Genomic DNA, 24531 nt, shown 5'->3' on the forward strand with positions numbered 1-24531 from the left:
AAAAAGTAGAAGAAAAGAAAATAATGACAGGAATATAAAATGGAACCTGGAATAAGATAAGAAAAATTGACTTACTTAATGGACCATAAATTTGGTTTTAAGGCTCCTAACTGCTACCTTGAAGATGGAAATTCATTCATTTACAAAATTTATTGGTCTTGTTTCCAAGACCAAATAGGAATTTTCCTCTTTACATAAAGTGGACACCATTTGGAATAAGAACAAATTACTGTAGTAAACTCAACAAAGAGTCTGAATTGAACTGTCTTTCATATAGACCCATTATACAGGCAATCCAGTAAAGCAATTTGGGGGAACAGTCATTAAAATTCTGTGTTAATAAGCAGTTCTTTATTGAGCTGTCTTAATGCATGGTAAGATTTTAGAATATTTAAGTATATGAGGTACTGTGTGACTTCTAATTATTTTTCCTAAATATGATGGGTTTTTTTTCAATAAGATTTTTAAAACATTGGCAATGAGCTCAAGGTTCCATTTCTTGGCATCAGCAGTGATTCAGGCTACTCAATGCTGCCAGTGACCACAGCCTCCCCCAATACTTGAACGGGTCATTGAGCCAGAAGTAGATGTAACCTCTTTGTGGAAGCCAACAGCTCTAAAAGAGAAGAGTCTGCTAGTTTTATACCTTAAGCAATATTCTTTTGCATTTCACATGAGAAATATACAGGAGTTAGTGGCTTTTAGCTGTTACCTTCTCTGCAGAGACTGACAAGATTGAGTCAATTGTTTTTATGAGGTTCAAATATATCAAAAAATAAAGATATGCCAGAACAAGTCTGTAAATACTGTGATTAATTTAAGTGCTAATAACCAATAACTTATTATGAATTAGTAGTAGTTTGCAAATCTTGTCCATGTGTCTGTGTGACTGTATGTTTACTTTTGTTTGGAGATAATGTCAGAAATTTACATTGAAGCGCTTTTTGAACAGGATATCCTAGACAAATGTCCCTCTTGCAGCCATCCACTCCACCCCACATAGCTTCTGTCCTTCTAGGATAAGATATTTAATTACAGCCAGCAAAATCCTGAGAAAAGAGAATGAATAATTTTCTCTTAATGCCAAGAACTCTTCTAAATGCTTTACGTGTATTAACCCATTCTTTTTTCATAAGTGTTGTGAAAATGAGATTATAATTATGAGATAAATACCATTGAGATGAGAAAATTAAGGTACAGAGTAGTTAGTAACTTGTCAAAGATCACTGCTACTAAATGGGAGAAGGAGCTCTGAAGTCCACATTTTTAACCATTGCATTACAGGTTGAATCAATGTAAAGTGGCCAGTTGTCAATCATTTGTGATCTACAAAGTGAGCAATTTCATATGGTTCAACTTAGTATAATGCTGAGATTGACTCAAGCCACGTTCATATGAGCACACATATATGGGACACATTTGTTTCAATTGCCACTCAAGAATACGCATCGACCTTTTATCTGAATTTGGCAAATACAGTATTTATAGCAGAGTGCTTTTTGCTCCAGGACAAAGATATTTTAAAATTCATATCTCCTTTGTGAAGAGGTAGGAGGCAGAATAAAGCTGGTGAGGGCTTAACAGAAAGAAAAACTTTCTAATGACTAGAGCTGTCAAAGATGGGCTGATGGCTACTATAGCCAGTGGTGGGAGCTTCTTCCCTGAGAGGCACACTCAGAGGTGGAGCATACTATCAGCCACAATGTTTTCTTTCTTGTTTGCTTTTTGTTCCGGTTCAGCCAGGGCAGGAGGTGAGCATCTAACCCTGCTCGTGCAGGATGTGGCAAGATTGCTGGCCACGGCACTGTGGATGCTCTAATTTTTATCCCAGAGGTCTTGTTTTATTGACAAGCACTTTATTGACAAGGCACTTAGAAATCAAAGCCAAGGGGACTCTACTGAAAAACAGGGAGGTTCTTTTTGCGCCAGTTGAAAATTTTTGTAATTTACAAAAGAGTTGGAGAGAAATAATGCTTAAAAAAATCCTTAAATTGCATAACATAGTCTTATAAAGACAAGTTCCTTTCTTGCCGGCAACAGCTCGTTAACCACCTCTGATTCCTTTCTTCTGAACAAAGCCCATGGAGTTCTTTAGATGCTCAGCATTGGGATTTAGTAGAACTGAAATTGCTGTCAATTGACACCCTCTAGAAGGGTAATATGATCATGACCACTCCCTTGATCTGCATTTTATTGATTCACAGTGCTTACCTGTGTTCACCTTGATAAAAGGGACAAACCCAGACCTGCTCTCGGCAGTCAAGCCAAACCTGAATAGCCCTGACCTTAGATGGAAGTCAAAGTTACAGCTCAGATTCCACCAACAGGTTCAAATTGGCTCATCCTGACTAATAGGATGAACAATGCCTGGAAAAACAAAATCAAACTGTCCTTGAGGCTGCACAGAAAAACATGGGGCACTTCTGCATGGTAGAAATTTTTTTTTCCTTCCACACCATGTCTCAGTTTCCCTGAGTGAGGCGAGGATAGCAAGTGTCCCATTTGCTGTGAAATTTGGTTTTACTGATTACAACTTGTAATGATCATTCGGCTCAGTGGATCAGATCTTACTTTTCCAAAAGCCATTTTATGTGGGCACTAATGTGTTTGTCCCTCGCTTATCCTGATCAGTGGGGCATTCAGTTATAAGAATCAGGTTGAAAATAATGTCTTTGATTTTCCTTTGCTGTTTCGAAAGGGAGGAGAGATTGTCTGAAGTCCTCTGAGTGCTCCCTGATGGTGTGGGGGACCCTGGGACAGCTGGGGTGGAGAGGTCCTAGTTTCAACCACTAATCACTTGATTGGCCAGGTAGGATGCTCTGCATGCCCAGGCCTTTGAAAATGTGTCTCAGCCATGAGCCACGTGGTCTACCCCTCCAGAATGTCATCCTGTTTGGGGGTTGTTCTTGGATCTCTGGAGCCAGGATAAGGGTTAGATGCCCATCACTGCCTGTCCAGTTTAGTCCTATCAGAGGCTGATACACTTATCACTTTCTGCCCATTACCCTTTCTCTGTGCTTATAGTTCCTGAACAGAAGTAGCAGACAAGAGACCCCCACCCAACAGAAGCAATTAAGAGCAGGACAGCAGGACCTGTCCATCCTGGGCTCCTCCCTGGGCCCCTCTGCATGGCTCCATGCTGGCTGTGTTCTCACCTCCTAAGCGCTGGGAAAAGGCTGCTCTTCTTGACTGCCAGGGCCCAGGACCCAGGGCCCATGCAATGTGTGTCCATTCCCCTGTATCACCTTGCTCCTCCACCCCCAGTGTTTGCAATAATAATTTCTGGTTCCCTGGATTGGCTCTACTTTGCAATATATTATTCACTCTCTTCTTCAAATTCTCCCTTAATATAGTCTATGCTCAAGGCTGCTGTCAAGTCTTTATCAGAGGATAATTTTCAGGTGTTAAGAGAAAAAAAAGACCTATGGAAAATTCCTTTCCCTGCTCCCAGTCAGGTCAAACAGAGTTCTTGATAAGGGAAAACAGGAAATATTAAACTGATGCCAGCCATCATCTTAAAATAAAGGCCAAGAGTAATAATTCCTTTGTGTTGGTGCATGTATATATTTTTGTCATCAAAAGAAACTGTCAAGCCCTAAACACCCTGCCTTTGTATGTACACAACTGGCCTGGCCTGGAGGCTGGATCAGAGATTACATTCCGTAAGATCACACCAATACTTCAATAACTACATCTTTTCACATCCAGATCACATTAGAAACCCATTTGCTTTATTCAAAAGAAGTGTGAGATATTCAGTCCTGAGTCTTCAGTTATTATTGGCATTCGTACATGACTGGGCATAGGAACTTAAGTCTCTGCTCTTGTCATCACACATTTATGCACATTTTGAACTGTGATTTTTACTTTTTAACCTGAGGCTCTTCAACTTTCCTAAAGGGAGAAATCCAGATGATAACACCAGACCTTATGCTATCATATTAGCTATATAAAGGAAACAATAGGGAGTGAGAATAAATGAAATAACCAAAGCCAGGTGAGATAATTAAAACCATCTTAATCCTTTCACACTGAGAGAAGGATGTCAGCCCATTTCTTTTTCTTCTTTTTTTTTTTAACAGTGTAAGCTTCAGCTCTTATTTCATTTCAAACAGCTCTCCCCATCAGTGCTTGTTTTACAGATGTGAATCCGTGGAATGAATTAAGTTTTGCTCAAGGCATTTAGTATAGTAATAATGTGCTTCTCAGAGGAAGGAAAAGAAAGGGGAAAAAATTAGCAAAGAGCATCCACCCTACATGCTAGATCTGTAATGAAATCTAAAGATGCTGAGAGAAAAGCACCCCTTAACCAAAGCAGATCTGTTTATAATCACATTTAGACATTATCACTGAACCCCACCGGAAAGGGGAGGAAGAATCACTGTCAAAAATCATTTGAAGTATAAAAGTGAAATGAAAGTCATTCTTTTTTTTTTAATTAATTTATTTATTTTGAGAGAGAGCGCACAAGTGGGAGAGGAACAGAGAAAGGGGAAGAGAATCCCAAGCAGGATCCACACTGTCAGCGCAGAGCCCAATGTGGGGCTCAAACTCACGAACTGTGAGATCATGACCTGAATCTAAATCGAGTCGGACTCAACCAACTGAGCCACCCAGGCACCCCTGAAAGTCATCTTTTAATGGTTGTTCTGAGATGTGGAAAAGGAAGGGAAGGGTAAAGAACAGTCATTAAGGGATGCTGATAGAGAAAGTTACCAAACGGGTGTGAGATCCCAGGTATGTGACACCATGGAAGACCCATCATGAAGAAGGAAAGCCACAGAGCTCAGAGCCCCAGGTGGATGATGGTGCATTTATCTTTAATGGCCCTGTAGTGTAAGGGAAGAGCAACCCAAATCAAAATACATCAGGTTGAGCCCTGGCTCCGCCTCATTTATTGAAAGAGAAGAGCTAGCCCTGCACCAGCTGTCGCAGAGGACTATGCCAGCCATGCAATGACACAAACAATCTGAGTCAGCTTTGCAAAGGCTGAAGATAGAGAGCATTAAGGTAGCCTGAAGTTGCGCTCAAGCAACTATGATTTTTTTCATTAAGTGTGGGCAATCTTTCTTGGCACACTCTCTCAGAACAGAAAGTAGAAGATAGAAAATAGTGCTTTATTGGAGAGTAGCAGAAGGATGGAGAGAAGAGATTTTTGTTGTTTTGGTTCTCAAACATTTCAGAGTACTTCGATAGATTTGTTTTTTGTTTTTGTTTTTTTTTTTTTAATGAAAAGTTCAAAGAGAGGAAGCTAGAGTCATTTTGCAAGATATCTGGCCACATTTATTCCTCTGTGTAAAATCTCACAGTGGCTTCCCCATACCTTCAGAAAAAATTGAAATTTCTTAAAAAGGTATCCATGGCACAAAGTAGATATCCTACTTCAGTTAAATGAGTAAGTGAAGGGGCACCTGGGTGGCGCAGTCGGTTAAGCGTCCGACTTCAGCCAGGTCACGATCTCGCGGTCCGTGAGTTCGAGCCCCGCGTCAGGCTCTGGGCTGATGGCTCAGAGCCTGGAGCCTGTTTCTGATTCTGTGTCTCCCTCTCTCTCTGCCCCTCCCCCGTTCATGCTCTGTCTCTCTCTGTCCCAAAAATAAAAAAATAAAAAAAAAAAAGTTGAAAAAAGAAAAAAAAAAAAAAAATGAGTAAGTGAAAAACTGATACCACTGACCACTAATACGTGGTAACAACATAATAAATATGAAAAATGAAAGACTATTGATAATACTGTAGTCTGCCCTGAGCCTAAGACAGTTTTCTTTGTTTAAATGGGAGATTAACATAGCTTACACAGATGCTAAGGACTCTCCAGAGCAAAAATGAGTATTTCTTTTTGATTAATTAACAGGATTTAAAGAGAATTTACAAGATGACACCTCATACTTAGTGCCTCCATCTTATTTCATACATAATCCCTCAAAAATTATCAGGTAGATGTATTATGGGTCTTTCCCTTGGTTTGAGAAACTACCTATATTACCCCTTTAAGTTCTTACGTTTCTATAAAAGCTGACCAATCAGAGTTCCAGCCCATTAGGAGACCAAAACTGATTTGATAAACTCACTTAATGGAGGTAATAATGGATGGTAATGCCTAAAGTAATGTGAAGAAATCCCAAAGAGGATCATCCTGGTGTGTATTAATCAGATCCCAGGAAACAAAAAGGAAAATTGCCACCTTGACAGCCAAGGATGAAGGAGGGTGCATGATTCTCTCTTTTAAACTGGAAAAGGGGAAGATTCAGGATGGTTAGTCCTCAGAAATAAAAAGAGAGCAAAAGAGAGGTAGGAACCATACAGACCATATGAGGACTCTGTGAAAACCCTGGATTGTCCCCTTATTTGTACTTTTGTGTCATTATTTCCCCAGTTTGTTTCTCCTGGTGGCTGGCTAACAATACCCAAAAAACTTAAATTTTAAGAAGTCTATGCTTCTATTCATAACATATGTCATCTTTAAACATATTAAAACATAGATATTTGGAGGGAAAATCACAAGTTGGGAAGCGGTGAAGAGTGGTTCATCAAATAGCCCTGTCTCTCAAAATTTCACCTTCCTCTGGGAGTTGTATCTTTCTTCTATTATCACACACTCTGTAACACAGCTTCACTCACAGAACCTTTCTTTTGGCTTCCCTTTATACAGCTGAAAAAAGCCTGGACTGTACTAAAGGAGAGAAAAGGAAAATTAATATTTATAATATACTATTCAAGAAGACTAAAAACACCCCAACACACAAAATGTGTGAAATAGTCACCCAAAGAGACAACCTTCTAGAAAGATCTGATTTGAGCAAAGAGTGGGGGAGATTATAGCTACCAAAAATGGGTATATGTATTTACAAGACAATAAAAACCTTGAGAATACTGTCTTATTTCTGAAGGACTAGCTTCATTTCCTTATATCTAAAACAAGGGAGTCGTTCTTCTGCTAATAACAAAAACAAAAACAATAACAATAACAATAACAACAAAACACATTAAAAAAACAAAACAGAGATTCATATACAATTAGATCTTAAAACCTATTCCCCCACATTAACCAGACATAGAAGATGGAGTTGCCTTTTGCACATTCCCCGAGAACTCCCTTTCTAATCAATGTTTGCTTTAACCTTTCTCAAATCTTTCCCCTTTATTTTTCCATTCCAGCTTAGTTTCCATGTTCAGCTGAACTGGTTCCAAATGTATAGAGAGGGGCCACAGTGCTATCTGTGCCAGCCTTCCTCCAATCTGTACTGACCTTATTGCGGCTACCTGAAAGGTGTGTAATTGCAGGGCAGAATGAAGAGATCTCTGCCCTTCCTGGATGTATGTCCTCTTCACTTTGCCATGGTGCCTAAATGATGAATTTACTCTACTTTGGACTGATAAACTAAATGCCCTGGTAAAGTGCAGGTGGGTTCCTGCCAGGGAAGCGCTGTGGGCTTTTGTTACTAAATGCCAAAGCCACATCTCAACCTAAGTCTACTTCCTGGACTATCTTTTTACCTTTTCAACAGTTTCCAGGTACTCATCATTTACTTTTATTCATTCATTCAGCACAGATATATTAAGGACTGTTTGCTTAGCATTCTGCCCTAAGGATGCATTGGTGAAAAAGACCGGTGCTTCTTGCCCTTTAGAGATAGGTACACGTTATGCAGCTGATTACACACAATTGTAATTACTATTCATTTACCCATTCAGTAATTATACATCAAGTACCTACTCTGTACTAAGCACAATGCTCATTGCTGGGAATGTAATAGGTGAAAAAGACATCACATTCTGTACCTTCATGAAATCTGTAGCCTGATCAAATATAACACAAGAGAATATAAAACTGAATGTGTGGTAAGAGATACAAAGGGTATACAGTTTTATGACAGAATATAATTATATATATATATATATATATATATATATATATAAAACTCTGTAATTGGAAAAATTGGCTTCATCTGGGATATTACAGAAAGGCTTCCATGAAGAAATGAGTGGGCTGAGAATCTGAAAGAGTCATGTCTAAGAGGGAAGGTGGTTCCAGTTAAAAGAGGTAGCTTACGCAAATTCCCGTTAGAAAGGAATGTGGTAGGGGCACATAGGTGGCTCAGTTGGTTAAATGTCCGACTTCAGCTTAGGTCATGATCTCGGTTTGTGAGTTCAAGCCCATGTCAGGATCTGTGCTGACAGCTCAGAGCCTGGAGCCTGCTTCAGATTCTGTGTCTCCCTCTTGCTCTCTGCCCCTCCCCTACTTGCACTCTGTCTCTCTCTCTCTCAAAAATAAATAAACATTAAAAAATTTAAAAATTAAAAAATAAAAAGAAAGAAATGTGATAGAGAGGGAGCTGTGTGGTAGAGATGGAATGGAAGAGAATTGGATGCATAAACAGGTATTTAAGAAGTAAAATTCCAAAGAACTTGGTTGTTTAGATACAACCAACTTGGATACACAAATGAAAAGGATGACTCAAGTTCCTTATTATCACAACTGAGAAGGTGCTGGAGCCATTCACACAGATAACAAACACTGGCATAAGAGTGGTTTGAATGGAGACATACATAGGTGTTGAGCTTCAGACCTCACACTCTGGATTTGGCAGGTGAGGCTTTGGAGCATTCGAGGTCAACATAGTTCTGAAAACATTGAATTTGAGGAGCCCACAGAGTCACCTATACATGTAAGATGTTTCAGGTAGAAAGTCCAATACAAAGGTAGGCAAAGCTATACCTAATCTGATTCTTGTCAGGAAGCCTCATAATCTTCTGAAAACGAGAGAGGATGGAAGGCCTGTGGGGGGCTGCTCTGAGTCCATATCACGTTCGCATCTCCCATTCACCTCCCTGTCTTCCCCTGGAGGCTGTCATGAGATAATTTCCCATCACCTCCAGGGTTCCATCAAGGTAGGAGTCTTCCTGTCTTGCCCCCCTCAGAATAGACCTCCAGAATACAAACCTACTTAGCTGTAGTCTAAATTTGGCTCCTCGGCAATGGAGTATCCCATTACTCATGGTGTTGGCATCAGCCCATTTTGTTTCAGTACTGGCCTGTGTGGTGTGTTGGACAAGGATGACAGGAAACTAGCACCTTTGGCTGCTCTCTCTGTAATAAACTGTCTCCTTCTAAAAGTAGCTCATTGTATCTTTACTGGTTCAATCAGTAAGGGTTTGGCTTTAGCATTGCCTTTTGACAAAACCAAGAAAAGACATGAGAGTGAATAGATTTGCAAGATATCAGTCGGTTGTTAGGATTTTAGTTTCTGATGTATGACTCAAACGTAGAAAAGTGCACATAACTTAGAAGCATAGAGTGGTGATTTTTTACACATGTGTATGCCTGCACCCACTCTGTAGGTCACAACATAGAACATATCCAGCACCTGGCTGATCCAGATGTAACTGTGGTTCTTATCTCTGTCACCACAGATTAGCTATGCTTGGTTTTGAAACTTTATACAAATGGAATCCTACAGCATCAAATCTCTCGTGTCTATATTCTTTCAGTCTACATTATATCAGTGAGGTTTATCCATTTTGTGCCTAGTAGAAGTAATTTGTTATTTCTCATCTTTTATTGTATTCCACTGTATTAAATGTATCACAATTTTTTGGTCCATTCAACTGTGATCGATGTTTTATGTTTTGCTCCCAGCTTTTAGTGATTAAAAACATCATTGTTATAAAGATTCCAGTACATATCTTTTGGTGGGCACAAGTATTCATTGGATATACATCTAGGAGTGTAACTGGGTAACTAGCTTACTAGGTAAAAGGTTAGATGATAGGTAAATAGATGATGATGTTAGGTAGATAGATTAGATGATAGATATAGATAGATAGATAGATAGATAGATATCCTTACTAGGGTTTGTCAAACAGTTTCTCCAAAGTAATTGCGTTAATTTACACTTTTACCAGCTAAATGTATGGGAGTGCCAGTTATTCCACATTCTTTTCAACACTTGAGATTGTAAGTCTTTTAATTTAAGCCATTCTGATATGAGCATCATGGTATCTTATTTTGGTTTCAATTTGTATTTTCCTGATGAGTACTGATTTTAAACACCTTTTCATATATATATATATATATATATATATATATATATATTTAATTTTTAATTTAATTTAATTTAATTTAATTTAATTTAATTTTTCTCAACTTTATTTATTTGAGAGAGACAAAGACAGGCTGAGTGGGGAAGGGGCAGAGAAAGTGGGAGACAGAATCCCAAGCAGGCTCTGTACTGTCAGCAGGGAGCCTGACATGGGACTTGAACTCATGAAACAGTGAGTTCATGACCTGAACCAAAACCAAAAGTCAGACGCTTAACCAGGTGAACCACCCAAGCACCCCTAATTTTTTTTTACTTTTAGAGAGAAAGAACATGTGAGTGGGGGAGAGGGGTGGGGGATGGGGGGTAGAGAGAGAGAGAGGAAGGGAGAGAGGGAATTTCAAGCAGACTCCACACTCAGCATGGAGCCCAACACAGGGCTGATCCTTGTGATCATGACCTGAGCAGAAATCAAGAGTTGGATGCTCAACAGACTGAGCCACCCAGACATGACGTATATATACATCTTTATATACGTATGTAAATATACATATATAAATATACATATATACATATATAAATATATATATATATTTTTTTAATTTGGGTATTCTCTTTTGTGAAGTGTATGTTCAAAGTATTTTGCACATTTTCAATTTAGTTGCCAATCTTTATCCTATTATCAGTGGAAGTTACATACACATAACAGACACATGTCTTTTGTTGGATATCTTCTTCCACTCAGTCATTTTCTTCTTTACTTCTTAATGTAATCTTTTTCTGAATAGAGGTTTTTATTTTTAATAAAGTGCAACTCACCAACTTCCACTTATTAAATTGTTTTCTATTTAAAAAACCGTTGCCTACTTGAAAGTGGAGAAGTATTAGCTTATGTTTTCTTCCAGAAGATTCATGATTTAATCTTTTGTGTAATAAGTCTATAATCCACCTCTAATTTATTTATGTGTATGGTTTGGGTAGGAATCAGAGTTAATTTTTTCTCCTGTATGGATATCTAACTGACCTTCCTATTTAAAAATACCATTCTTTTCTTACAGAATTGTAGCTGCACAGTGGTCATAAATCTGATATGACCATCTAGAAATGGCTGTTTCTGGCTCTCTCTTCTGTCTCACTGGTGTATGGATATATCCTTGTGCCATGTCATGTTTTCAATAAGCTTCGTAGACATTCAGCAAACTTGTTTGAGTAAAACTTCCAACTTTGTTCTCCTTCCTCAGGATTGTCATGGTTGTTCCAAGTCCTTTGTATTTCCACATACAGTTTGGAATAGTCTTGACAATTACTAAAATGAAGAATTTCCTAGGAAACCATTGAATCTTTAGACCAATCTGGGGAGAAGTGATATCTTAAAAATATTGAGTCTACCAATTCATTAAGATGGTAAAGCTCTCAATTTTTAGGTATTCTTTAACTTTTCTTAGCAATATTTTGTAGTAAAAATTGAAAAATGTAGACGTGTCTTTCCCTCCCTCGCTTCCTTCCTCCCTCCCTCCCTTCCTTCCTCCCTTCCTCCCTTCCTTCTTTCCTTCCTTCCTTCCCTTCCTTCCTTCCTCCTTTATTCCTCCCTTCCTTCTTTTCTGTATATATTTATGTATTTATTTTTGCAATTTTATTGTTTGCTTTTAATGTCAAGGCTGTGCTGGCCTAATAAAAATGGTGAGAAGTATTCTTTTTCTATTCTCTGGCCATGTGTGTTTAAATTTAGTATTGTTTCTTCCTTTATTATTTGGAAACATTATTCAGCAAAACAAACTGGGCCTGGAGTTTTCTTTGTGTTTAGTTTTTAATTATAGAATTACTAGAGAACATTTGGCTTTTAAATTTTCTACTTATGTCACTTTTGATAAGTTGTGTTTTTGTAGGAATTTGTGTATTTTATCTAATTTTAAAAATTAAAAATTATTTATAAAAGCCCCATATTATTTAAAAAAATAGTGTTTATTTATTTTTTAGAGAGAGAGAGTGTGCAAGCAGGGGAAGGGCAGAGAAAGAGGGAGAGAATTTGAAGCAGTCTCCAGGCTCTGAGCTGTCAGCACAGAGGGTCGACATGGGGCTTAAACTCACGAATGGGTAGATCATGACCTGAATTGAAGTTGGACACTTAACTGACTGAGCCACTCAGGTGCCACTAACCCTATATTACTTTTTAACATCTGTAGAACCTATATTTTTGTCCTCTTTTTGAGTTCTAAATACAATTAATTTGTGTTTTTGTCCATGATTTTCAAAATCAATCTTCCTAGGGGGTTGTCAATTTTGTTAAACTTACAAAGAACTATTTAAAAAATAATTCTGCTGTCATTTGTGTTATTGTCTTCAGATATAATATATCCCTCTTTTTCCTAGTTGGTATAAAAACTTAGGTTTCCAAACTTTATTTCTAAATTGTGAATTCAGAACTAGAAAATTTTTCGGGGCGCTGGGTGGCGCAGTCGGTTAAGCGTCCGACTTCAGCCAGGTCACGATCTCGCGGTCCCGGAGTTCGAGCCCCACGTCGGGCTCTGGGCTGATGGCTCAGAGCCTGGAGCCTGTTTCCGATTCTGTGTCTCCCTCTCTCTCTGCCCCTCCCCCGTTCATGCTCTGTCTCTCTCTGTCCCAAAAATAAATAAACGTTCAAAAAAAAAATTTTTTTAAATAAAAAATAATTTAAAAAAAATAAAAAAATAAAATAAAAAAAAAAGAACTAGAAAATTTTTTCCGACTCCTGCTTTAACTGCACCCACAAGTTCTCATATTTTTATTATCATCCAGCTGAAAATACTTTTTAATTCCACTATGAGGTCTTCATTGCACATGAATTATTTAGAAATGTGTTACTTAATTTTCAAACGTTTGGTGATTTTCCAATTAACTTTTTTGTTGTTTATTTTTAAGTCACTATTATGTAGTCCAAGACTTTTCCATACAATTTAAATTCTTTTGTGTTTTGAAGAAATTTCTTTGTGACCAAGCACATGGTCCATTGTGGTCAGTGTTTCATGTGTCATAAAAGAGAATGGTTTTGCTGTTGTTACATGTAATCTTAATTTTTTTTCTGTCTTAATTAATCATGTTGGTCAAGGGACTCCTGGGCAGCTCTGTCGGTTAACCTTCTGACTGAGGCTCAGGTCATGATCTCACAGCTCATGAGTTCAAGCTCTGCATTGGGCTCTGTGCTGACAGCTTGGAGCCTGAAGCCTGCTTCAGATTCTGTGTCTCCATCTCTCTCTCTCTCTCTCTCTCTGCCCCTCCCCTGTTTGTTCTCTGTCTGTCTCTCTCTCTTTGTCTCTCTATCTCACAAAAATAAACATTAAAAAAAACATGTTGGTCAAATCTTTCTATATCTTTATGATATTTTTGTCTATTGGATTCTATCAGTGAGAATCCACAGAGAGAAGAGTGTTAAAATGTTCAATGATGAGTGAGAAAGCATCTACTTCTTTTTAAAAATTCTGCCAATATTTGTTTTGTGTGCTTTGATCTTTGTTATTGGACAAAGTAGAATTGTTATATCTTACTCTTTAATTGAATTTTTAATCATCTCTAGTAAAATGTCTTATGCTTTCTTTTTATATTGATATAGGTACATTAATTTTCTTTTGGTTAGTAACTGTTTGTGCTTTTATTGATATAATTTTTTTCAACCTTTCTAATGCCCTTATATTTAAAGTGGTGTATTGTGAAGAGTTTATAGTTGCCTTTCTTATCCTGTCTGATAATCTTTACTTTTTTTTTTATTTTTATTTTAAAAAAAAATTTTTTAACATTTATTTATTTTTGAGACAGAGAGAGAGAGAGAGCATGAACAGGGGAGGGTCAGAGGAAGAGGGAGACATAGAATCTGAAACAGGCTCCAGGCTCTGAGCTGTCAGCACAGAGCCCGACGCAGGGCTCGAACTCACAGACCGCGAGATCATGACCTGAGCCGAAGTCGGACGCCCAACCGACTGAGCCACCCGGGCACCTCTGATAATCTTTACTTTAATATAATTACTGACATAAGTGGATTTAAGTTTATTTTCTTGTTTATTTTGTGTGTGTGTGTGTTATGTCACTCTTGACTGATGCCAAGCATTCTGTTCCCTCCAATTTTTAAGGTGTTGAATGTCAATACTTACTATACACTTGACAGCAGTCACAATAATTGAAATGTCTATTATTCAATCAGGTATGTAAAGCAAGGAGAATCTTTGGGTAAGGGACAAGGCTATAGCAAAAGTGATCTTTGAAGACTGCCTGAGGAGGAGAGAGCACACATGGGATTTTTGAATGATGTTAGGGGAAGTCTAATTTTCAGGCAGCCTATTCCAGCCTGTTCAAATGGGCATGGCTAGGTGCTGTGCTTGCACCTTATTAAGATATGGCAGAAATGGATGCAAGTTGCATTTCTTGGTCCCCTCCCTCACCCTGTTAAATTCAGGTGACCATGTAACAGTTTTCACATTTACTCAAACCAGTGTTCAATGCCTTGATTAAGTGATTTTATTTAATAGTCTAAGTGTGATTTTTCTGAGAGTGACCCAATTATGTTTCCTTATAATTGGTACCTTCTGTTTTTTCTATTCTATTTATCACTCCTTTCTTTTATTCATTTAGATTAACTAAATATATTTTAATGCTTTTTCCTTTATTAATTATTTAGTTTTATATTATTATAAACTTACATATGCAGCCTTAACTTATTAAAGTTCACCTTAAGTTAGTATTCTTACTACTTCCCCAAAATTCAAGAACTTTATAGCAATGTATCTGTAATTTACTTCCCTATCATTTATGTAGTATAATTTACTTTTATATGTCATTAACCCAGAGATATTATTTGTAATTTTGCTATAAACCATTGATATTTTATATGTACCCCTATATTCACATTTTTAGTGCTCTTAATCTTTTTTCAGTTCTGTACTTCCATCTGGAATCATTTTTCTTTGACTGGAAGAACTTTCTTTAATATATCTTATAGTTCCAATTGTCTAGAGAAAAAAATTCTCATGTGTTTTTTTTTGTCTGAAAATGTCTTTGTATTTGTCTTGAATTTGATTTCTATTTCACTGCCATTTTCTCATAGAATTTTACTTTTAGTTTTTACTTAAGCACTTTAAAGGTGTCATTCCATTGTCTTCTGGCTTTCATGATTCCCATTGGAATGTCAGCCATAAATTTTATTGTCTCTCATTTGAATGTGATGTCTTTTTTCTCAGGCTACTCTAAAGATTTTTTCTTTGTTTTTGGTTTTTAGAAGTTTGACCTATGATGTGCCTAAGGGTGGTTTCTTTATGTGTATTCTACTTAGGACCCATTAAGTTTTTTGAGTCTCCTGGTTTGTGTCTTCAATCATTTTGAAAACCTCAGCAATTATCACTTCAAATATTTCTTTCAATCTGCTCACTCTTTATCCCCTCCTGGAATTCTACCCACACTCATGAAAAAACTTTTTACTGAACCCTACATTTCTCTTATGCTTTCTCTATTTGCTCCATCCATTCTCCCTACCTCCACCCTACTGAACTCTGTGCTTCCCTTTACTTTTTATGGATTCATCTTTGAGTTCATTAATCTTGTCTTTGTTGTTTCTTGTCTTAATTTAAACCCATCCAAGAAGATCTTAAATTTGAATGCTGCATTTTATATTTCTAGGCCATCCATTTGATTCTTTTTTATGAATTACAATCTTCTGTTGAAATTCTTCTTTTTTAATAAAAAAATTTGTTAATGTTTATTCATTTTCAAAAGCAAGAGAGACAGAGCACGAGTGGGAGAGGGGCAAAGAGAAAGGGAGACAGAATTTGAAGCAGACTCCAGGCTCTGAGCTGTCAGCACAGAGCCCGATGCAGGGCTCGAACCCAGGAACTGCAAGATCATGACCTGAGCCAAAGTCAGGCACTCAACTGACTGAGCCACCCATGTGTCCCCAGATGTCATCTTTAACCAGGAAGTATATCCTCCTGTTTTCCTGTTAGATAGATAAGGTAATGAGGTAATCACTTTGTCACAGTCATAAATTAAGCTCACACAGGGCTGCTTACTAGTCTTAGCATGACTAATTTCATCTTTTAACCAACATTCTTTTAGAGAAGGAGAGGTGAGTGGCCCTTCTGAGGTTTTTATTAAGAGCCTGGCAAATTTCTGCCTCTTCAGCCCTGGAATTCAATTCTTTACTTCAAAAGTTGTAGACTTAGCTCTTTTGTCTCTTCCTTCTCCAATACCCTAATTTCCCTCCAACTCTCCCTAACAACTCTGAAATCTAGTACACTGGTAAATATTTGAGGAGGAAATAACCCACTTCCCTCTAGCAGAAATTTCTCCCTTTGTTTTGATCATGAATATGCAGTTTGGGCAGGGATTGATAGAGTTGCCTCATCTCTGCTTCATGGAACATCAAGTGAGGGTGCTCCAACTGGGTTTGGAAGGACCCAGTTCCATGATGGCCCACTCATATGTCTAACAAGTTTCTGCTGTCAACTGAGACTTACCTGGGGCTATTGACAGATTTCTCTCTTTCATGGATCTGTTTGGATATTCTCACAGCATGGCATCTGGATTCTAAGAGGCAGGAAATGGAGCTGCAAATTTCTTAATGCCTGGCTTAGAATTTATCATAACATCACTTCCATACCATTTTATTCATCAAAGCAGGCAGATAGCTTGCCCAGACTCAAAAGTAGGGGACAGCAATCCCAACTGTCAATTGTAGAAATGTCTAAGAAATTGTGACCATCTTTAGTTTATCATATTCATGCCTTCCTATAACTTGATACATATCTTGTGGTATTTGGATGTAAAAAGGTCACACTTTTGGATCTCCTAAGTTTCTAATATGGTATTTATGAGAACCTCAGTAGGTTCTCTTTCCTTTATTAGAGTGCCTCTGAGTGAGTGATTTTAAATGTAACCCTCAGTGTCGAACCCAAGACTGACAATATTCCTAGAAATGAAATTACTAGGGATCATATTCACCTCTGAGTGGCTTTACCTTGGCTATAATTCAAGTCCATCTTTGCTGCATCCATATCTCTTCAAAATTAAAGAAACAGAGATAATGATCAGAGTGAGAAACAATAGCCAGAGGGCTAGGAAGAAGACCAGAAGAGTGCAACGCACAGAAACTAAGGCTGAGTGTTGAATAGGTGATAATGGTCTACCATGTCACAGAGAGGATGGTAAGATAAAGAATGAAAGCTTGCACTGGATATAGAGACAGGAAGATGAGCTGCAAGAAGCGTTTTGATGCGAGGATGGGTATAGCAGCCTGAAGGTCACGGATTAAGGAGTGAATAGGTGATTGATTAAGTGAAAACAATGTGAGTGGACAACTCTTTCAATGGATCTTGTTGTGAAGATAAAGAGACAGATGATAGGAAGAAAAGGATGAGATTGAGTGACAGTTGAATTTTGAGTTAAATATAGGATAAGCTTGAATCTGTTCTAATGTTAGTAAAAAGATGCCAATAAAAAGTGGCTAAAGTATAGGGGTCAAAAGGGATAATTGATGAATAACAAAGTCTCCTGAGAAGCAATGAGAGATTTGATGCAGAGCAGAGGTAGAGAAATTAGCCCTAGGCTAGGATTAACATTATGGGAGTGATGAAGAAGTGGGTAAATTCTCTTCTATTCAATCAAGAAAGCAAAAAGTAAAAAGTATATGCCCATGCAGCTAAGTTTTAGGTAGGGTAGCAAAGAATGAAGGGAATTTCTGTAAAATGGATTCCATTTTATGAGCTTAGTTCCCTGTGAAAAGTATAAGAAGGTATTCTAGGGTAGAATATTTGAGGATAGATGAGGTTTGAAATAACCACTGTGGGGAATAAGAGAGAGATAGAAAGATTACTGGGCAGCTTTAAGTCTAATTGAGGTCATAAATCATCATCATGAATCTGAGAGGTTTGTGATATAAGGAAACATAGAAGTTAAACTGTTAAGTTGATTTCAAGTTGGAGTTTTATGGGGCATTTGTAACGGAAGAACAATAGATCAAGGAAACTGAGAATTTTGGCAAGAGAGTCATTGAAACAATGGTCAAAAAAAATCTAGGTTTGAAGGATATAACATTGAGATAAAGTGGTTGAATGGAATAAATTAGAGCAATTATAGATGCTTGGGTGAGGTCAAAGATCCAGGGTAGTGAAAGTAAAGATTTAGGGCAGCCAGAGAGTAAGATGTAGGAAGTTAAGCTTTCAGAGGTGTTAGGGCTCTGAGTGATGGCAGAATGCATACAGCAATCACCTGAAGTGAAGGGGTGGTAAAAAGCTATTGATTCTAAAGGACTCAGAGCTTCAAGGTTTGGTTGCTAAAGTAGCTGTACAAATGAAATCATATAAAATGCTGACAGAATTAGAGCGTTGATGAAGACCTGGTGATGAAGTTTTGGGGGAACGGTGAGGTTCGTGAGGTCCAGAGCCAATGACCAAGAAAGAATTCTTAAAGACATCTTTGGTGCAAAAAGGTGATTTTATTAAAGCATGGGGACAGGACCCCTGGGCGGCACTGGGGTTGTGGGGGTGACTGTTTTATGGAGTCAGGGGACATAAAGTCAAGAGGGAGTTTCCAAAGAGACTTTCACATGCTAAAGATGACTTACTGGAAGCCTAGCTATTGTCAAGTTAAGGTTGTTTTTCCCTCTGGCAAAGTATTAACATTAAGACAGTATGGGGGGGGTGGCGCTGGGTGGCTCAGTTATGCCTCAGACTTGGGCTCAGGTGGTGATCTCATGGTTTGTGAGTTCAAGTCCCATACCAGGCTCTGTGCTGACAGCTCAGAGCCTGAAGCCTACTTCAGATTCTTTGTCTCCCTCTCGCTCTCTCTTTCTGCCCTCCCCCACCCCCACTCACACTCTGTGTCTCCCTCTCGCTCTCAAAAATAAACATTAAAAAAGGAAAATAAAAGATAGTAGGGAGTTCCTGGACTTTAGGCTATGATGGGATTGCCTTTTTCTGGTAAACTGGTGGAGACTCTTATCAGTTTAACTTTTTTTTTTGTCCTTTCCTGTTTTGGGGTAGCCTGGAGTGTCCAAGGAATATCATACATGTCCCACCTGGGGAGGGAGGGTGTACTAACTTGTGCTTTTCCCTTCAGCTTGCCTCCTACTCCCTCATCACTGGGACAAGATCCCCAAGTATATGATTGAGACCCTGTCTGGGGAGTGGATAACTTCAACTGCAGAAAGAACAGATGGAAACTGGCATAGATGAGGCATGCACTTACTTTCACGGAGCAGGAGAGAGGACTAGCATGGTGCTGGACATGGCATTGGGTCTCCAGAAGGATGAGGACTCCATCTTCCAAGATCATGGTCCATGGAATGAGGGCCAATGAGCACCATCCTTTTAAGGGGGGCACAGGCAACAGGAATCCTTATGGATAAACCAGGTATTTTTGTCACAAAGAGAAGTTCTTCCTGATACTGCTGTCTGCTCTCTGCTACCATCGGGAATAGATGGGCATTTGCTGAGACAATAAGCTGTTTCCAGATATGTGCTTGTGACAGCTCACCTGACCAAGGGGAAGAATGACCACATCAATCCCTCTCCAAGCCCCTTCCCCCTTCAGAAGATTGCAAGGAGCTCCCCAGATCCTAGAGCCTGGAGATTGTTCATTCAGACAGGGCTGCATTCAGGGGAGTGGTATCCTTGCCTGGACAACCAACAGCTTCTCCCATGTACTGTTCTCATTCTTTGCTAAAGCATCATGACATTAATTGTGATGGGCTAATGCAGAACAAAGACTTCATACATAGATGGACATTCACATCATGAAAGACCATTGACTCACTGTCATTGTCAGTGTCAAAAATTAATTTTGATCCTGAAACACAAAAATGAGGCAAATACTGAGTCACCCCATGTTCTGCTAATAGCTTCAATGGGGCAAACTGACCAAAGCATGTTAGCAGTGGTTGTGACCAGTTCATACGCAGGTGATGTGGTTTCTGCAAAAACGGAGTGAACCTCTCTTGAAATTAACATGTGCATTTGAATGCCATGCATTTTATAGGTTTGTTTCTACTTTATTTGCATATTTTTTCTTTTCTTTTTTTGAAGCTATAAGTATGTTTGTGTTTGTACATAGTTAAGTAACACTATAATTCAATACTAGCATATCTACACATTATTCTATTTTGAAAAAGAGTGATACAAAGAAAGCCAAATGACACAGAAGTCTCAGCTGAAGTTCAATGACAGTGATTGTACTAGGCCAAGCTTTGCAGTTCCTCTACATTTGCTTACAAGGCTTGAAGATGAGATCATAGGTCTTTAGACTCTTTGCTCCAAAATGCCTGGGAAAGAAGAGCTCAGTTTTGCAAACATTGTCTGCGTTGCTTTAGCTTACTAAAGAAGTGGGTGGGGGAAGGAGGGAAGAGATACTTCCATTTATGTCTAGGGGTACCCTAGGGAACATGTGTATGGAATTACACTGTCTCTTACAAGCACTTTCAGTTTGCTATGCCTGCAATTCAAGGATTGCAGAATGCAAGATACCCTATACTATCAAGATGGCCTCAACTCAAAGTGCTTGGAAATGCCACTTGTAATCTTAAAACAAAACCCACCTTCCCTCTTCAAGAACAGTCAGCAGTTTAATTATGCTAAGTACTTTTCACCCCAGGAGGCTTAAGGTTGCTGTATTAAGCAACAGAACAGCATTCTTTTGAGGCTTAAGGCTATACATTTAGAAAGCTGATAAGTGTCTCACATCAGAAAGCCTCAAGTCTTTTAGGTAATTTCCAAGGATTGAATTTTACAAACTCACCTTCCAATTCAAGCCAAGAGATGCCAGAACACCCTAGCTTTTTATAAGTGATCCTTGGCCTTGCAAAGTTTTCCTAGATAAATATGGATGGAGACTTTTAAAACCAACAAAGACAAACATTTGGTTGCACATGTAAATGCAATTATTCAAGCTGTAAATTAAATTCAATTACGGACAGAGAGTAGTATCTTAAGCCTTATGCTAATTATACTTGTGAGTTTCAACTCATTAAACTCGGATAATGCTCAGAAAGAAGGAATCTGGCGGCAGCAAGTCATGCATCCCCCCAGCCTGTCCCCTCTGTGGCTTTCATCACTGTAGTTGGGCATGTTGGCAAAACCAATTCACATCCAAAGAGTCTAAGAAAAAGTAGAGACATCCAGGGTGTGACAACGGACAGTGTAGCCAAGAATAGACAGCTAATGTGCACCCTACAAAGCTATTGAAAAAATGTTGCTTTGGGGGCACAAAAAAGCAGATGAGGGCTTCCAAGGAAAATGCTAGCACTGGGAGGTGATGAATCTTTCCTCACATCTGACCATCCCCGCCCCCAGGGCAAGAGTCCAAAGCCAGACAGATTCCATTCCTCCTCTCCTTGGAGGGGGCAATTCAACTCTTAGCTGGGCTCTCCTCAGGAAACAGCGCTGACTCAGCCACAGTGGGAAGTGTGTTCAGCCCTCCTGTTTGGTAACTGGGACCTTGTCACCCCTTCAACGTTTCTCCTCTTTTTTGCTGTTTACTCTCACCCCAACTTTGACCCCTTGGTGACCGAGATATCTGATAAGAGTATTCACAGGAAGAGGATGACAGTATGCTAACCCAGCCAGGAATGTTTGCATTTTTTAAAAGCCTCATGGGGAGCACAACTTCAGCACAGAGAACAAATTGCTGATGTTGAAATTTCAAGTATTAATCAAGGAGATGTGTGGAGAGAGGAAGCCTTTACTACAACCTTCAAATCACATTCAGTGGGTCATTCCTGACAACAGGCCAGCCCTGACCACAGGGATTGGATTGTTCAAGTGATGCTGATGGAGTGGCTTCTGAAAACCAGGCATTCTACTAGGTTCCTGCTCTGGAGACGATCTTATAAGAGAAAGACGGGCATGTAAGTCTTGAAGAGAAGATATGGCTGAGAATCCAAATTCACTTTTATCCAATGGATGTTGTCATATCCTTATATGTCTGAGAAAAATCTCAGAGATTCTTCATGGTGTTTTGAAGACTTGGCACTGTGTCACCGTATCTGTTATGTATTGCCACATAACAAACCACCCCAAAACATAGTAGCTTAAAACAACAACCACTTATCTGGCTCATTATTCTACTAAGCAGTTCTTTTACGGGCCCCAGTGGTCTCTGCTGGGTTTGCTCATGTGTCTGTGCTCACTTGGTAAGCTGGCAGGAAGCTGGCTAGTACCAATGGTCTTCCTCACATGGTTGACAGTTGGCTGGATATTGACTGGGGCAACAGGGTGACTGGGCCACGTGCCTCTCATCATCCATCAGGCTAGCTTGGGCTCTTTAGCATGGCAGGAGCAGGGTTCCAAGAATAGCTAGAGGGCAAGCCCAATGTGGGGAAAAAAAAAATCTTTTCAAATTTCTGCTTGTGTCAGATTTGTTGCTGTCCCATTGGCTCCAGCAAATTACACAGCCCGGCCTGACTCATGGTCAGAGGGGTCTAGTCAAAGATCCAGATACTTGTGCATTTCTGCTCCTTAAACTGACATAATGCTCAGAAGGAAGGAATCTGTCAGCAGCAATAGGGACCATTACTGGAAAATCAACCCAAAATACATATTATATATATAAGGTTTTAAGCAAAGAAATAAAAACTAAAACTTCTGCCTTTTAAAGCAGGGTTTTACAGACATTTGAATTCTAGGGACTAACAGTATTTAAAAACAAATAGGAAGATGGGAGTGAAACATAAGATTGTTGAGATTTTTAATTCTGCTGGCTAGAAATACTAAATAACCACCTACCATCCCCATTATTTTGATAAAAGAAAGGACATTTCAATACCAAAGTAGGAGCAAGACATAATTTTAGAATACACTAGTTCTCTAAATAGAATAAATTAGGTTTTATGAAAAGCTATCTACATTGCCTTCATTTTTCTCGTTTCACTGAAGATCAATGGAAACCTCAATTAGAATGGCTCTCGTTAGGTGACTGACATGTGGGAGCCACTGGGCTAGAGAAAGATAATAGGCAGGCAGGGTCTACTGATGAGTCGTCATTAAGAGTGTACAAAGTGTGCAGGCTAGCCCTGCCTCATGTGCCATCAGGGGTGTGACAAGGGTAAGACAGCAATTTTCTTCGAAACGCTGCAGTCCAGCCTGCAAGTAAAGAATTACTTGTATTAACATAAATGGTCAAAAATTTGGAAACAAATTCTGAGTGCAGGAAAGAATTATAAAAATAGCAGATGAGGCCAGACTATGACTCTGGTACCAGCCATAACAGAGAAGGCAAGAGAGAAGAACCATCATGCTAATTCATTTAATGCTAAATTCCTTAATCCCAATTCAAATGAAGGCTTCCTCCAATCACCTGGAAGACTATTTTCTGAGGTATCTCCAGTATTCTAACTTGTCAGTTTAGATTGCAGATCTCCAGGGCAGAAATATGTCTACTTCTAAACCGGAAAGAGCAGTGGCCTTGGTTGCACTGCTGTCCTCCAAACAAGCATCATTTTTGCATATTTGGATTTGCTGATCACGTTGAAATGGAGAATGAGGAAATAGAGCTTCCAAATTCATTGCTTTTCAAGATTCTTCAAATCTTTCTGCAGAAGTGATGCCAGTTGAGATGGCACATGCATGCAAGAAACTTACCATTCATCCTCTTTTTAAGATCCGTAGATATTTTTTCTAGAGATCCCAAGAGTAAGTGAGCCCAGAGTGATTTTGCCTAAATTGGGGAGGTATTTTCCTAATTTCTTGTTTGCATTTCTGCTACTCAGCACAGCAGATTTGGGGTAGGGGAGGGCTCTTCCTTGAACATCAGCCCACCAGAAGCTGAAGAGCAACCACTGCTAAATTTTGGCCACTAAATTGTTACTCAGTGTCATCCTGCATTCAAATAAGATGCCTTCTGTAGGAAACCACCTTTTGGGAGAAATCTAATTTTAGAAGGACTATAATGCAAAAACATTCAGTGCATAATAAAACTTCAGATCCCATTATTTTCTTCCTTTCCATAAATATCATTTTTTTTCAAACCTTGTCTCTTAATCCAAACAAGGCACAACAGCTAACCTCCTTTACTGTATCTAAACAAATGGATCTTTGCTACTCAGAATGCTTTTGATTGTAGCACCATGGATTTGTGAGTTTAGAAAGATCTAGCAAGTTTCAAAGCATGTCTCCTTCATTCTCATCGTTGACAGAAAAAATATGTCCATTTAAGCTGTGATGATCTAGTCAAGGTCACCACTTTTTAGACTAGAAAACTCAGATTCTAACATCTAATGTGAAAATTAGAATCCAGGTCTTTGGAATATCAACACATTATTCTTTGAAATTTCCTCTTGATACTAGGCTCTGCCTGAGGAAGAAGTCCTGGCAGAAATTAAATGATGTATTTCCACTTATTCTGAAAGCCTCAGAAAACTCTCAGAACCAGGGCCATATTCCTCCTCCATAAACTATGCATCTTGTTCACCTCTCCTAGTCCATTCACCCAGAAGCAACTTGTCTCCACAATCACGAATGAACAAAACCTGACTCCTGGCAGCACTATT

This window comes from Prionailurus viverrinus, chromosome B4 (assembly GCF_022837055.1).
Source record: "Prionailurus viverrinus isolate Anna chromosome B4, UM_Priviv_1.0, whole genome shotgun sequence".
Taxonomy (NCBI): Eukaryota; Metazoa; Chordata; class Mammalia; order Carnivora; family Felidae; genus Prionailurus; species Prionailurus viverrinus.